Below are 16,616 nucleotides of genomic sequence, written 5' to 3'. Positions count from 1 at the left end.
ATAGCTGTTGGGTTTGACCCCACTTTAAATTTTAACCAAAAGAACGTCTTAATATACAATTTGCTACTAAATAACACAATGGTGTTAACTAAATTTATAGGCCAATTCCTGTTTCATAAACCTTTATAATTGTCTGAAGTTTCAAGTTATTTGATAAAAATCATTTTACATGTTTTATTATTTACTTCTTGTTATTAAAGTCAAGTTGTACATAAATTATTTATCAATTGAAAACACTATAAGGGTGAAATTATACAACTTAACTGCCCTGACATCTAGTGAAATGTTAATTACATTCAGTAAATAAGATTAGTAATTCTAAGAACATGAGCTGTCAAATTATTGTGTGGATATTTGTTATTTATTTTATTTCTACAAATAACTTGAATAATATGATAAAAGTATAAAATTAATATATTTTAAATACCAGTTTATGTTTATTTGTCTTTCTGAATTATTTACTATAATATATGAAAAATGCTATTGAGCACAATCTACATTACATAAACTAATGATGTAAAATCGTACTGGTTGAAGTATAATATTTATAATTTGTTAAAGATGTAATACTGAAGACATTTTACAATGTTCTTCATTGTGACCAACACTTGTTTTAAAAAGTACAGTTTTCTTTCATTGTTTCATGTTTAACGTTTTGGTGTGAGTAAGCAACATTGACCACGATATAATATTTCACATTGTTCGTATGTCATTTGAATAAATGGGAAGAGAAACATCGTGTTTTAATTAGTAGTTTTAAAATCTAAAACACATTATTATATTTGTGTTTTACTTTATTTCACTCATGAAATACTATTCAGTAGTGGTGTAGATATGTCTCGTATACAATGATTTTTTAAAGATAAATTTAAGTATGGGATTTGATACAATTAGATTATGAAACATTAAAGTTCTTAATATAATTGTAAAATGATAAAATGATCCTGGATGTATGACAAAAATATTCATCCCTGGATATTAATTGCTAAAACAGTGATTTGTTTTGTTGTGTTTTTTTTTTTAATTTTGCGCAAAGCTACATGAGGATGATCTGCGCTTGCCGTAGATAAGTGATGTCATCTCTTATGTAACATCCAAAGTTATGTCGTAGATAAGTGATGTCATCTCTTGTGTGGCATTTAAAGTTATATATGTATATATATATATATATTTGAAGTTATAGAAAAATATAGCTTTATATAAATATATATTTATAAATATATATATATATTTATATATATATATATAAATAACTTCAATAATATGATAAAAGCATAATGTTATTACATTTTAAACACAATTTTATGTTTATTTATCTTTCTGAATTATTTACCATAATATATGAAAAATGCTATTAAGCACAATCTACATTACATAAACTAATTATGTAAAATCTTACTGGTTGAAGTATAATATTTATAATTGGTTAAAGATGTAATACTTAAGACATTTTACAATGTTCTTCATTGTGACCAACACTTGTTTTAAAAAGTACAGTTTTCTTTCATTGTTTCATGTTTAACTATATGGTGTAAGGAAGCAACATCGACCACGATATAATATTTCACATTATATGTGCAAAAACGGCTCGTTTGGGTTGAGAAAATATTTTACATAGAAGAGCGAAGAACTTTTTGACCTTCTTCGGTCATCGTCAGGTTCACAAAGAAAGAGGTAACTGACCGGTAGCTGACCACATGTTTGGAAGGGGTTGTGTAACTGAGTGTCGGAGTGTAGAGGGCGGTGTTCGATGTTTGAATACAATCTATATTAATATAGGTATGAAGGCGTTCCTTTACACTGACAAACACCACACCAACAGTATTTATAAAATACAATGTGATAACTGCCACGTCTTCTATATTGGAGAAACAAGTAGAAAAATGGAAACCAGATTCAAAGAACATAAAAAAGTCACCTTCACACGTTTTCGAACACTGCAAGTCAAATAAACACAACATAACCACAGAAAACACTCAAATACTAAATAAACAAGAAAACATAAACAAACGCAAAATTAAAGAAACCTTACTTATACAACAACTTAATCCCAAAATGAACCAATATAAAAATACAACATTTCAAAGTCATCTTTCTCTACTAATAACCATACTGGGTGTCAAACATCAATAATTATTCTGTCCTTCGCTGGTACAGCAGTAAGTCTACGGATTTACAACGCTAAAATCAGGGGTTCGATTTCCCTCGGTGGACACAGCAGATAGCCCGATGTGGCTTTGCCATAAGAAAACACACACACATAATTATTTTTCACTCACTCTCCCGTGTCTCCGTTCATGAAGCTGATGGCAAGATATTTATTTATTCCGTTAGATCACGAGAATACATCTGAGGGGATCATAACTTTACATAATCTTCCGCAATATTAATAATATTTGTACGTCGTTGCTGGGGAAGCTGGTATCAGTTTCATAATTCCAACATATTTACTCAAAACAGACGTGATCACCTAGAAGATGAATTAGTGTTTTATTGTAACTAACTATTTGTAGCTACACTAAACGATAGAAGGAATAATAGATGAAGTAAACACAACTGGAACAAAAATACTATAATTCATTGTGTGTGTGATTGTTTAATAACGTTATTATAGACAGAACATAAAAAATGATTTTGTCTTATTTTAAATTGGCCCTCTACGTTTTGCTCAATACTGATTAAATTTCTGTGATTTACGATAATTTGATATAGTTGATTCATATTTAAATTAGGTGTTTTGAAGTAACTCAAAATTAATTCCCTCATCGTGAACCTTCGAAAAAATATCCAGTTCCAAATGAGATAGAAGACTTACTATTCTTTGTAAGTTTGTAAAACTTTTGTACATAAGTCATTATTTGTAATAACCGTTATTGTAAATTGTATTATTGTCTGAATATTAAAATATATGTGTTTTGAGAAAGAAAATTGTGTGTATCAATCTTGTTAGCAAATACCAAAAATTGGATACGTATCGACATTTATTTAACTTCTAAATATAAATTATAAATTAATTCAGGTTTAGGCCCATTTGAAATTGTAACACGTAACATCACACATTTTCATTGATCATAACGAAACGTAAGCGAGGAAAGCAATTAATAAAAATGAAATGAGACACTGACGTTATAGACCCCAAGAAATGGTTTGCCACATGTATAAACTGAAACTAACCCAAATTTCTTTGAGGTGTGATTTGATTGTTGTTAAGGTCAAAACTACACAATAGACTATCTGTATTATGCCAATCACAGGTATCGAAACCCGAATTTCAGCATTATAAGCCTGCAAACTTACCGGTGAAAAACTGGAGCTATTTCTGAGATCAAAAGCCAACAAAATCTCATAACTTTACAAATATACACAAATATGTTGTTTCTAAAGGAAGATTATAAACTTATGAGGTTAGTAACGTTGATTATATCCACAGATAATATAACTATTATTGTTATTATTTGTTTGATTTTCTACATTTTGTTAGGTTCAGTATATTTCATAGAATAGAACTTATAAACTCATTTATAGAGATTACAAAGCGGAAGAGTTTTTGTTTTAGGTTCAGTATTTTGTTATCGAATATTATGTAGGTCAGGTTATAAAGCTAACCAGAATTGATGAATTTCAGGTTCATCATGTCGCTCTACTGACAACGTGAAGTTCGCCAAATATGTTCGCTCTTTCTGCTGTGGGGACGTTTTAAACCTTCAATCAATCCCACTATTTTTTGGTAAAAGAGTAGCTCAAGAGTTGGTGGCGGGTGGTAATGATTAGCTACCTTTCTTCTAGTCTTACATTGCTAAATTAAAGATGGCTAGCGCAGATAGCCCTCGTGTAGCTTTGCGCACAAATTTAGGCCCTGTACTCAGTAACCTTATTACATCATTGAACAGAATATATAAATATATATATGTTTTAAAAAATAACTTTAATGGTAGTCCAGTGACAAAACTAGTTATTTTGTAGATTTTATAAGTAGAAAACAAACTTTTTGGATTGCCAATAATCATTGTGTCAATGGAAGCTCATTCAAATATTTTATCTGATTCACACTGATACATAGTTTAGTAACATCTAGAAAATTATTTTTATACGCCCAAGTACTTGTTGATAACATTATTAATTTTGTTACTTGGTGCATAGAGCCCCCTCCCCCAGTGGCACAGCGATATGTCTGTAGACTTACAACGTTATAATCTAGATTTCGATACCCGTAGTGGTCAGATCATCTGTAGCTTTGTGCTTAACTTCAAACATATAGCGTGTCTATGGAGCGCTAACAAAGGCTGTTTTTCATACTATTTCACGATCATGCTAGAATGGCTTTAAATTTAATGATTCTGAAAACACATTCATTGTCAAGCTAGCGTTCACGTTTTTGTGAAATTGTAATCGTTAATTTATCAGAACGCACCCGATCCGGCTTTCAGCCGTGGAGCCGTTATAATACGACGGTCAATCCCACTATTCGTTAGTAAAAAGAGTAGCCCAACAGTTGGCGGTGGATGGTGATGACTAGCTGCTTTCCCTCTGGTCTTACACTGCTAAATTACGGACGGCTAGCACAGATAGCCCTCGAGTAGCTTTGTGCGAAATCCAAAACAAACAAACAATACAGTGGATGAATAATTGATTGGGTCCCTTCACTCTAGTATTACTTGTCTGCTAGACTACTAATTAGTTCCTTACCTTCATATTTGGGGCTGAAATGCCAATTTCGGGAGGTAAGTTTATCTTACTTACCCCCAAATGGTGATATGTTATTATTTTGATTTCTTCTTTACTTTAGAGAGCAGTCACTTTCCCACAATTGTTTGCTGGTTGTAAAGGGTGATATAGATGTGAGACACCCACATCTCGCTCTCCTAATTTCAATTGATTTTGATTATTTTATTGCTCTTGAATTTCTTCATGTGAGACTGGCGAGTGAAGGTTAAAACTGACAGTCAGTGTTTCCAACCACATTGTGGGTTCTACGTCACCAGTCAGTGTTTCCAACCACAATGTGGGTTCTACGTCATCAGTCAGTGTTTCCAACCACAATGTCGGTTCTACGTCATCAGTCAGTGTTTCCAACCACAATGTGGTTTCTACGTCATCAGTCAGTGTTTCCAACCACAATGTACGTCATCAGTCAGTGTTTCCAACCACAATGTGGGTTCTACGTCATCAGTCAGTGTTTCCAACCACAATGTAGGTTCTACGTCATCAGTCAGTGTTTCCAACCACAATGTGGGTTCTACGTCATCAGTCAGTGTTTCCAACCACAGTGTGGTTTCTACGTCATCAGTCAGTGTTTCCAACCACAATGTAGGTTTTACGTCATCAGTCAGTGTTTCCAACCACAATGTAGGTTCTACGTCATCAGTCAGTGTTTCCAACCACAATGTGGGTTCTACGTCATCAGTCAGTGTTTCCAACAACAATGTGGTTTCTACGTCATCACAATGTAGGTTCTACGTCATCAGTCAGTGTTTCCAACAACAATGTGGGTTCTACGTCATCAGTCAGTGTTTCCAGTCACCTTCCAAATCTAGAGTACAGTTTACATATCACATTATAGCCTGTATCCTGGGGATCCTTTTAATTGGTGCAGAGTCTTTGATTTTTGTTCGGATTTATTTTTGTGTTTATTACAAATATATGTTATACAGTATATTAATTATAGAAATGTAAACTAATTTGTTATCGATAAATGCTATACCTATGAAACGTTATAAATGCAAAACTCTGCCATGCAAATTAAATGTAGAACTGTTTGTTTATTTTTGTTTAAAGTTAGCTGCACAAATACACAATGGGCTATCTGTGGCTGCCCATCACGCTTACCTAAACTTATTTTCTGGCATTATAAGTCCACAGAAATATAGAAGTGAAAGCCATTGAGTCATTGTTAAAGTAACACATATTAACATATACCTGCATAAAACATAGTGGAGTTTTAGACAAGTAAAAAAAAATAGCGTATTTAAAAATGTGAAATATGCCATATATCTAAAGTCTTATTTTACAATACAGTAAAACTACATTTACCAAAATCATAGTGTGTTGTTGTTTTCAATCATAAGACACTTTTAAAGTGACTCTAAAAGCGAAAACTATAAATCTAGTGTTATAATATGAAAAGATCAATGTTGACAATTCGTCTTGCGGTTATGGCATCACTTCTAGCAGCACGCCCTCTGACATTAGTGACATGATCATATTATGCTGCCTGATGACATCCTCGTTTATGGAAGAAACATGGGTTTTCATATTAAGTATTTGAAAAAAAATGATATTAAATTTGGTTATTACTCCAACTTGTATATTAATTAATTTAATTTTGCATATCACATACATATCCATCACCTAATTAATTTATTAATATTTAATTAAATAAAGTATTACTTAGATATTAATTAAGAATTTGCACTTCATCATATATTAATCACATTATTAATTAATCTTTAATTAATAAATCTCCCCAGTAACACCTCAACCACCCTCCCTCCTGGTATGTCCTTTGGCAGATAGTGCATGGCCAGCAAGATCTGCTCACATCTCTGATGATTCCTGGGCAATGAACATAACTAGTGGATCTATCTGCTATTTTCTTTGCTCTTAGGTGTCCTTGCACAGTCAACTCGTGAATTTGTTCCATCAGTTGAGTCCTGTATTCTGTTGTTTTGATTTGCTGCACTTCCCCAGTATAATTTCTCTGTTTGATTTGGTACAGCAATTCCTTCTAATACTCTGCTTTATAAGTGCTTTCCCCATTTGTCTTCTGCTCGATTTTTCCCATATTTTGTCACAAAGATTGTGCAGTGAAAAGTGTTTCTTTTACGCTTCCTTCAATTCCTGCAAACCTATATTCGTGATATCACCTTTTGACCTTTGTAAGATCTTCGTGTTATGTTTGCTCTTATTTTCTTGAGTTCTATTGGTGACTGCCAGTGCTTCTTCCTTTATATATATATATATGTTTTTTCATACATATAGTCTTTTATAGGTCTGATATTGCACTCCCTTTTGTTTCTCTATTCTGTTGGTACCATCTCCTTTGTACCAATTTTCTCCCAGGTATTGTCCCAAAGTTTCTGCAATGGAGGGACTTTCATTTATGATTCCTTCAGTTCCTACATTCCTACATTCGGGATGTCCCCTTTTTGACACTTGTAAGGTCTTGGTGTCTTGCTTGCTCTTCTTTTCTTGACCACTAGTGGTGACCACCAATGGTTCATTAATCTTCTTTCGGTCTAGTATCTGAGTTTCTACTAGCTGGTATGTTTTAAACAATTTGGTCAAATGTGGATGTTTTATACTGTTGTCTCCAGATCTCCCACATAATATAATGCATTTATCTTTATTTTCTTATGGGTGATGGCTTTCAGCCGTGGAGCCGTTATAATACGACGGTCAATCCCACTATTCGTTAGTAAAAAGAGTAGCCCAAGAGTTGGCGGTGGGTGGTGATGACTAGCTGCCTTCCCTCTCGTCTTACACCACTAAATTAGGGACGGTTTTCTATATCCATAAAATATTAATTACTAATTTGAAATCATTCTTTTCCCAACTTGTGTGTCTGCAGTGAAGTTATAATTTATAAAGCTTCTGTAATAAATAATCATTTTCTTTGAAACAAACATAGATTTTTAAAGCGATAAAACAGACAAATTTTAAATACTCTATAACTTTTTATTTTCTATTTACATAGATTTTATTTTAATTTTTTTATCGATGTGTAGTTTGTGAAAATTCGGGACAAGAAAACATAAATCGAGTTCCACTGTCTCTTATTAGTGAAGAAAATCGTCCGATCGTAGAAGTTCTTCTGTTGTTGTCAAGCATCTGGCTTTCTAATCCGGTTAAACACTTGTCAAAAAATTCTTGTGGATCTAAATATGTTTCAGGAGCTTACGTTTCTCAATTTTTCTATCTACTCTAGTCCTCTGAAGATTCTGACTCTGATGATTTCCTTTCATGAAACAAATCTCGCAGTTCTTTAAAGTAAAGAGGTCTCTTTGATTTATATTTCGTAAATTTGTTGCGACGTCTACAATGTGAAGGTACCTTCTTCCTTTCAGTTAACAGAGTTTCCGATATATATGAGAATATTGGTTGATAATAATGAGGCTGTGTTGATATAAAATATTTGGCATGTGATCCTTCAAGACTCGTGATAATGTTTGTTATTTTACTTGAGGCATTACTATTTTGAATGTCCTTCCTATTGCTAAAAACATTCGCCTTTGCTTCTTTCTAAAATAACAAGAATCAGGATAGGTTGATGTTAGTTATCATTATATAGAAATTACCTCTTGGAAATTAATACAATGAAACTACCGATAACTGAGCTTTATAAATTTAGTGGATATCAATTAAAATATGTTTTCGAACAACACTTCTATTGAAATATCCAAATTTTGAGCAAACTGATCGACTCTCTATATTGATTTCTAACAAGTGAAAAGGGAAGGTAATGTTTATCTTATGCATATCGAAATATTTAAAACTTTACTTCGGGGAAAAACTCTGCAGAAAGTATGATATGTCTGCAGTACTAAACAGAACAAAATGTAAACAATTACTAACAAGCGTTATTACAAATTTGAGAATTTCAAAAATAATCAAACTGAAAAAGAAATTGAAATAAAAAAACGTTGGTACTAACAACTATACTTTTGAGAATGATAAATTGCGTGATGTATATTTTAATTTAGTTGCTGCAATTATCGAGAATTTCACTCTACGTTGTTTTTGTTGGTTTTTTATCAGAAAACTTCAAAACGGACTATCTGTGTCTGCTCACCAAACAATTTTTTCACTTAAAACTAAAACCAAACACATTTTTACAGTTAAAACTATAACAAAACAACTTTTTACACTTAAAACTAAAACCAAAGACCTTTTTACACTTAAAACTATAACAAAACAACTTTTTACACGTAAAACTACAACAAAACAACTTTTTACACTTAAAACTTAAACCAAACACCTTTTACACTTTAATACCAGACTTTTAGAGTTATAAGTTTTCGTTCGTATTACTGGGCTCCTCCAGATGTCCTTAATCTATGGGTGCCTTTGTATTTAAAATTCTAATATTTTAATATTTGTTTGGAAGCAGTTTAACGTCGAGATGGCACTGTGAAATTCATCAATATCGATTTGAACGAAAGCGCAAAAAGAATACGAACACGACAATTCTGTTCCGATCTAAATCACAAAACTGATCCTAAACAATTCTGGACACACTTGAAAAGATTTACAAATACAGGAACAACAAACACAGTATATCCACCACTTGAACTGTATGGAGAAACAGCATACACTAACACAGAAAAAGCCGAGATATTTAAAAAAACCTAGAAAACACGTTCAAGACACATCATGAACCAGACATGAACAGATACTTCTTTAATGCAGTTAACAGCTTTATTGATCACAACAGAAGCATTTTTACACCTAAATTTCCAGTCAACACTATTATACACCAAGAAAAAACAAAAGACTGGAGGACTCATCAACTGATTAAACATATCACTGTAACAGAAGTCGTAACTGCTATTAACAACACAAAAAACAAAGCCCCTGGTGAAGATGGTATTCAAGCTATCCTCCTAAAACACGGCACTCAGAGATTATATGAGCTCCTAACAGCTTTATTTAATCTATCACTATCAGCAGAACATATCCCCGTTTCTTGGAAGGAAGCAATAATTTTAATGTTCCAGAAAGAAGGAAAGCCAGCGAATAAACCAAACAACTACCGCCCGATTAGCTTAACCAGTTGTATTGGCAAAGTATTAGAAAGGATAATTAGTGATCGTCTGTCAGTATACTAAGAAGAAAATTCAAAATTACCAGAAATTCAAAACGGATTTCGAAAGTACCGCCAAACTACAGACCACCTGATTCGACTCACAGAATCAATTACCGACAGCTTCAACAAAAACAGATGCACTGTAGCTTGCTTAGCTTTTGCTTGGCATAATGGTTTACGTCATAGACATTGAGAAAGCTTTTGACACAGTGTGGCATAATGGTTTACGTCATAGATTACATGAAATGGCATTACCCCAGGAAACTATTCGCTGGCTGTCCAACTTCCTGGAAAACAGAATGTGCAAAGTAAATGTGAATGGGGCCCACTCAGGGTCCTTTTCACCCGAAGCAGGAGTCCCGCAGGGAGGGGTTGTTAGCCCTATATTATTTATCATGTATGTGAGTAATATGCCTCTGTCGGACCTAAATTTAGGTTTTGCATCACAGTTCGCTGACGATGTGGCAGTCTGGAAAAGTGCCCAACTCCGTCAATAGCAGCAACGAACCTACAACAAATTATAAATAACATCGAAGAATACTGCCAGAAATACAGAATCAAAATCAATATTCCGAAAACCCAAGTGATACTATTCAGCAGACTGAACAAGCTTAAAAAAGATCGACCAAAGCTCTACATGAATGGATCACTTTCACTGACTGTCACATCTGCTAAATTTCTAGGTCTAACATACGACTCAAAATTAACGTGGTTACCGCACACTAAAAATATAATGAAACGAATCTGGAAAAGAGCAAATTATGCAAGAAGTCTTTCATGTAAAAACCAAGGAACATCTCCAGGTAATATACTCAAAATCTACAAAACGTACATTAGACCCGTAATAGAATATGCATCACCTGCCTGGATTAACATAGCACCCACACATTTACAGAATCTTCAACGAATACAAAATTCAGTTCTAACTTCGGCATATAAAGTACCACGAAGCACTTCATCCACATTTATGCACAAATATGCAAACATAGACACAATATCTGGAAGACTCTTGCATAATTCTCTAAAATATTTCAATAAGAATTGGCATAAGAATAACTTAATGTGTGATCTCGACAGATACCACGTACATGATGTAAATAGTCCTAAATACCTCTCCCTTTTTAACATGTATTTAAGAAATGTTACTCAAGCTGGCCACCTTGCACTAGACAATTAAATTTTTTTAAATCTATTTATTTATTATTTTTATTTTATTTTATTATTATTTTTTTTTATTACTATTATTGTTACTACAAGTAGTAGCATTTCTCTATGGAGAAAAACAACAAGGAGAAAAATTACAAAAAAAAAAGACTTTTCTTGTGCGTCCATGCATGGACTGTGCCCTGAAATGGGCCTGAGTACGATATTATACTTTTTCTCAGGTCCTAAGCTTAAAAAAAAAAAATCCTTACGTCAGACGCTATCAATGTTCGGGAGGGAGGAAGAGGTCTGATGTACCTGACCCTTCTGGGTATTTAACATCGATACCCTAATACCCACACGGTGAAACTCAAACACGACAATAATGATGCTTCATAAAAAGTAAAATAAAATACATTTTTAACTCTATGTGGTGCGTAAATGAGTCCAGTGTTTTTAATTAGAAAGTTTCTAGCTAGCATAAATGTAAACTTGTTGTATAATTTCTGCTGTTTAAAATCTTGGCATGACGAAAGGGGTGTTTGAACATCAGATAAGACACATCAAAGTTCTACAGTTATCCAAGCAAAGAAGATTTGGGTAATGCCGGTTTGTTAAACAGCAAAAGAAAATAAGCAAATATACATGTCCCGGCATGGCCAGGTGGTTAAGGCGCTCGGCTCGTAATCCGAAGGTCGTGAGCTCGAATCCCCGTCACACAAGAGTTGGCGGTGGGTGGTGATGACTAGCTGCCTTCTCTCTAGTCTTACACTACTAAATTAGCAGTTGTAGTATATGAAGGATGGAAGTCCTCACATTATACATCATACGTATATATGTCTCTCTACTACTAAATGGAATGAGTACAACCCAACTTTACGAGGTAATGACTCATAAATAGAGTCATGCAGTACAAATCTATAGAATAAACATTTATTAAAGGTTTGGAGACGGCTTGAATGGTAATGAAGAAAATACTCTTATATACCAGCGCAAGTACTAGTCCCCTGGACGAAATTTACGTAAATTCATAATTAATGAAAAGTTATCTAACGACATGAAGAATTGTCTCCCTTATATGTGACCAGATCAATGAAAACCATGAGATAAAATACTGATAAAACGCCTTCCTTTCCCCGTAGCGGGCTTAGAACCATAATTTGAAACAGCTTCTATCCAAGTGGAACGGTTTTAAAATGGTCATATTAGAAGCATCTTTCATATACTTTCCCAAATGTTAATAGAGTAGAAAATATGTAATTTTTACAATTTTGTTGTTCATACATTTCACTTTATACTTTGAGTACATAGATTAACAAGAATATCAGGTTATACTTTTGTTGCTAAGCGACATGGCATAGAGTTGTTGTTGTATACCTATAACAAGTCAAGATTCATCCGTAACTGTGTCAATAGCGCAATAACTGTGAAAACACATGACTCATAAACAGAGTCAACAGAGTACAACAATTTTGAAAATGTTTTGAGATGGCTGCAATGATAAAGAAGAAACCTGTATTATATGTATATATCTACACACAACGTCTCTAGAAGCTGTTATCAAGTATCCATTTAAACTGACTGCAATTTCCTTCTAAAAAATCGATACCATTAAATTTAAACGTTTCTTATAAGGTGGAAGATTATAGTGTAAAGTTTATAACCTTAATACATTATATTTATAACGGTGTCTAAACTTCATGCAGAACACCAGCATAAAGATATATAGAAAGTAAGTAAACATATGTGACTGAAGGTATATTACATTCTTGTTATGTTCGTCTATTTGTGCTCTACCCACCACAACTATCGATAGCCGGTTTCTAGCATTGTAAGTCCCAGACACTCGGTATGAAATGTGATGACATTTCCCGTTATCACAATACTTACTTTAGGAAGATGAAAATTCTGGACTTTTTTGGCCCTCTTCTCTTTTACACTTTTACATTTTCTCTTATCGTCTCTATTAACAGACTGGTCTTCATCTTTTTGTGGTACAAGTGAATATTTAATTTTTTTTTCTATCATCTTTATTTGTATGGTCTTCTGTGTTAGCTGATTTTACTGTTTTATATCTACAACAATTGCACTTCCAAATAATGACACTACAAAAGAAAAGCGCTAATAAATAACATGGATGATTTAATTTGACTCTTATTTGTACATCAGTGTTATGTCAATTAAAAATGGAATATAATTATAATCTAGAAATAATAATATTTAACAACGACAGCCACAGGGACGTTCTCTCCCAGTGGAACGTCAGTACGTATATGAACATATAACACTAAAATAGGCGGGTTCAGTTCCCCACGGTGGACATGGCAAGTTGACCCCTGCTGCATCTCTTTAAAATAAAGTTAACAAATGTAAACAGGAATAAAATGTTATAGCTTAAGAGGGATAATTGAATAATTATTATACTCGCTGATAAATTTCAATTTTAAGACCATATTGAAATAAACTGAAAATCATTAATTAGTTAAAGAACTTTTTTGAATGAAAATGCCTTTTATATTTATCTTAATTACTCGAATTGTAATAATTTAGGTTACCCATATTTTACACGTTTCAATTTCAAGTATTTCTACTGACACGCACAGTACCTTATTGTATTTACATATAAAAAACAGGTTGAACAATAACATGCTTACAAGGAATGTTTTTCATCATAAGAACTTGTATTATTGTAAAAAGTGATCCACAATTTAAGCTTTAAGTGAATCTCCACACTTAAAATACACTTTATTGTAAACTAATGATGCTAATTTCCCCTTACATATTTCTTTTTAATGCAAGCGTTTGTAACCTTTTGATTATTTATCATTCTAATTAAAATAAAGTAACTAATATTTTTTTATTTCTCAGCCCCTTTAAATTCATTATTAAGTATATACACACATGGTTCAACTATTAATAACATAGAACTTATATTAAGATCTATTAAACAAAACATAAAAAAATACTGTTTTGTTCTTACCTTAAAAAAATTAACAAAAGTGGTATCCCTACTGCAGCAGTTACCAATGGAATCGTATGTTCTGACATGGATGGTGCTGAAATGGAAAAATACAAGTTAAAAAGAAAGTTAGTCAAGTGCAATTTGTTTTTGTTATATGATAGTATTGGAGGAGGCTACGTTTCATTTGGTATACTTACAGGGAAAATAACAAGATAACCACAGCGTTCTGAGTTACTGGAATCGAAGAAGTTCCACTCTTTATTCAAACACGTATAAGTTTAATGCACATGGATAAAACAGTACAGGTAAAGAAGTGTGAAGTATCACTTTAGATTAACTTTCTTCCTTGATAATCCAAGTAAAGATATTTACTTATCATATCTTATGACAACAAAATACACTGACTGTGTTTTCATATCAAATCAGGATGATCATTTTGATGCGTCACGTGACTGACCGCCATTACATCAGTTATATATATTCGTAACAAGACAAAAGGCAAATGTAACGAGTTCTCAGACTTCCAAGAATGTATGATTGTCGACACTGACTTACTAGCAATTTGTAATCTGAATACTGTTTATATGTTTCACTATTCAAAGAAATCTGTAATTAGTGTATAAATGAACTACAAACGAAAGAGAATATATTGGAAAACTATCGGTAACAATTCAAAGGGAAAGTACATGGACGGTCTTTTTTGTTGTAAACTAATGTAAAACTCTGCTGTAGTCAACCAGTTTTTATAAAATAGTCAAGGTTTAAATAATACAACAATACTAGGAGGAGGAAAATACTTAAGACATACAATTACTGGTCCAAAAAACTTACTTCAGACAACAGAAAAGCTCAAACTGTGAACAGTGAATTAGTGGGAATGATAGACGTGGTTTGGTGAATCATGTTTTACCTAAGTTACTATGAGTGGTGAAATGGTAAGAGATTTATTATTTAGAATAGAAAATAATGTCCACAATGTACTGGAATATTATAAGAGATCGGGTCTTCACACCTTACTACATTTTTTACCTTCATGAATAAGGGATTGAAGAAATTTAATGGGAAGAAAGAACAGCACGCGTCAACACAAACATCGTCACAGTAATATTTTTCCATCACGACATTTTGTCACCAACCTTTCCACACTTATTATCTCACGTTAAAGGTACGTTTTACGTAATCTTATATGTAGCATAACTTACATTTTCTTGGAGAAGGAACGTATGTTTCTTCCACCGTTCCTGGTTGACTTGGATCTAAGAAAAAAGCTTGAAATGTTTACAATGTTAACTTTGACAATTAAAAATAAAATAATGGATGAAGTATATAATAACTAATTTACTGCTTAGTTTGTTCAAAACAGTTTTCCTTTTTCGATTTATTTAAAAATTATAATTCACAAATACTGATCACACATATAAACGCTTTGAAGGAAAGCACAACTTACAACACAGGTTATGTCTCAGTATGAGTCCTTCAGGACATTGGTAGTTTTCACGAGGTTGTACGCATGCTAAAATAAAGTATAAGATGGTTCGTAGTTAGAGTATTGTTGACATAAGAAATAATATTTTTGCACTGTTTATTTGTAATTTAGCACAACACTACATCATGGGCTATCTATGCTCTGCCCATCACGGATATCGAAACCCGGTTTCTAGCATTGGAAGCACGCAAACAGTTTGCTGGGCCACTTGGGGAATTTTTGACCTGATATGACACTTTAGGCTCATAACAAATTATTTTATTTTGTTAATTATATTAACTACTTTTCTTCGTGAAAGCTCATACATTGGAAATCCCGTAAGGTATAAACGAAATATAACAAATATAGTTGATGGCTTATTTTGCTCTTCATCTATTGTATCGTAAGTCACAGGAGGTTTCAAATCAATGTATTTTCATAATTAATAATAAATAAGGATTTACAATGCTAAAGTTAAGGGTTCGATTTCCCTTCGGTTGGTACAGCGGATATCCCTTTGTAGCTTTCCTATATGAAAAACGCAAATTTTGGTAATTAAAGGCCCGGCATGGCCAGATGTGTTAAGGCATTCGACGTGTAATCTGAGGGTCGCAGGTTCGAATCCCCATCACACCAAACATATTCGCCCTTTCAGCCGTGGGGGCATTATAACGTGACGGTCAATCCCACTTGGTAAAAGAGTAGCCCAAGAGTTAGCGGTGGGTGGTGATGAACAAAAGAAACATTTTTCTGCTATAACACTGTAGCATTTTGTAATTTCAATATTTTCACAGACGATTAAAGAAATCATTCAACACTTTTGATTTTTTAAAATTATTTGTTCTATGACTTGTAAAGAAAACAACAAAACCTTTCTAATTTCTAACATAAGGTTATCTCGTTTTCTGACTTCACGGAATGTCTAATTTCATTAATTGTGTTATGCTATTGATTAAATTTATTCATATCTATGTGTGTATTTAGTTATTGTATATGATAAAATAGGCCCGGCATGGCCAAGCGCGTCAGGCGTACGACTCGTAAGCCCGCGTCGCGCTAAAACATGCTCGCCCTCCCAGCCGTGGGGGCGTTATAATGTGACGGTCAATCCCACTATTCGTTGGTAAAAGAGTAGCCCAAGAGTTGGCGGTGGGTGGTGATGACTAGCTGCCTTCCCTCTAGTCTTACACTGCTAAATTAGGGACGGCTAGCACAGATAGCCCTCGAGTAGCTTTGTGCGAAAT

At 33.3% G+C, this 16,616-nt stretch overlaps 2 long non-coding RNA genes across 3 annotated transcripts in view; one reads left to right on the top strand and one right to left on the bottom strand.

Moving 5' to 3' along the window:
• The window catches only part of LOC143242904 (uncharacterized), a 176,851-nt gene that overhangs the window by 42,923 nt on the left and 117,312 nt on the right, over window positions 1-16,616 (top strand). The gene's annotated exons all lie outside the window — the stretch shown is intronic.
• LOC143242914 (uncharacterized) lies at window positions 13,070-14,239 on the bottom strand. The gene is made up of 3 exons (XR_013023447.1): window positions 14,105-14,239; window positions 13,926-14,001; window positions 13,070-13,292 (listed from the first exon to the last, which is right to left on the bottom strand). It is a non-coding gene; the product is annotated as an uncharacterized LOC143242914 (long non-coding RNA).

This window comes from Tachypleus tridentatus, unplaced genomic scaffold (assembly GCF_004210375.1).
Source record: "Tachypleus tridentatus isolate NWPU-2018 unplaced genomic scaffold, ASM421037v1 Hic_cluster_2, whole genome shotgun sequence".
Classification (NCBI taxonomy): Eukaryota; Metazoa; Arthropoda; class Merostomata; order Xiphosura; family Limulidae; genus Tachypleus; species Tachypleus tridentatus.
Note: the sequence above shows the minus strand (reverse complement) of the source record. Positions and strands in the feature narration are given on the sequence as shown.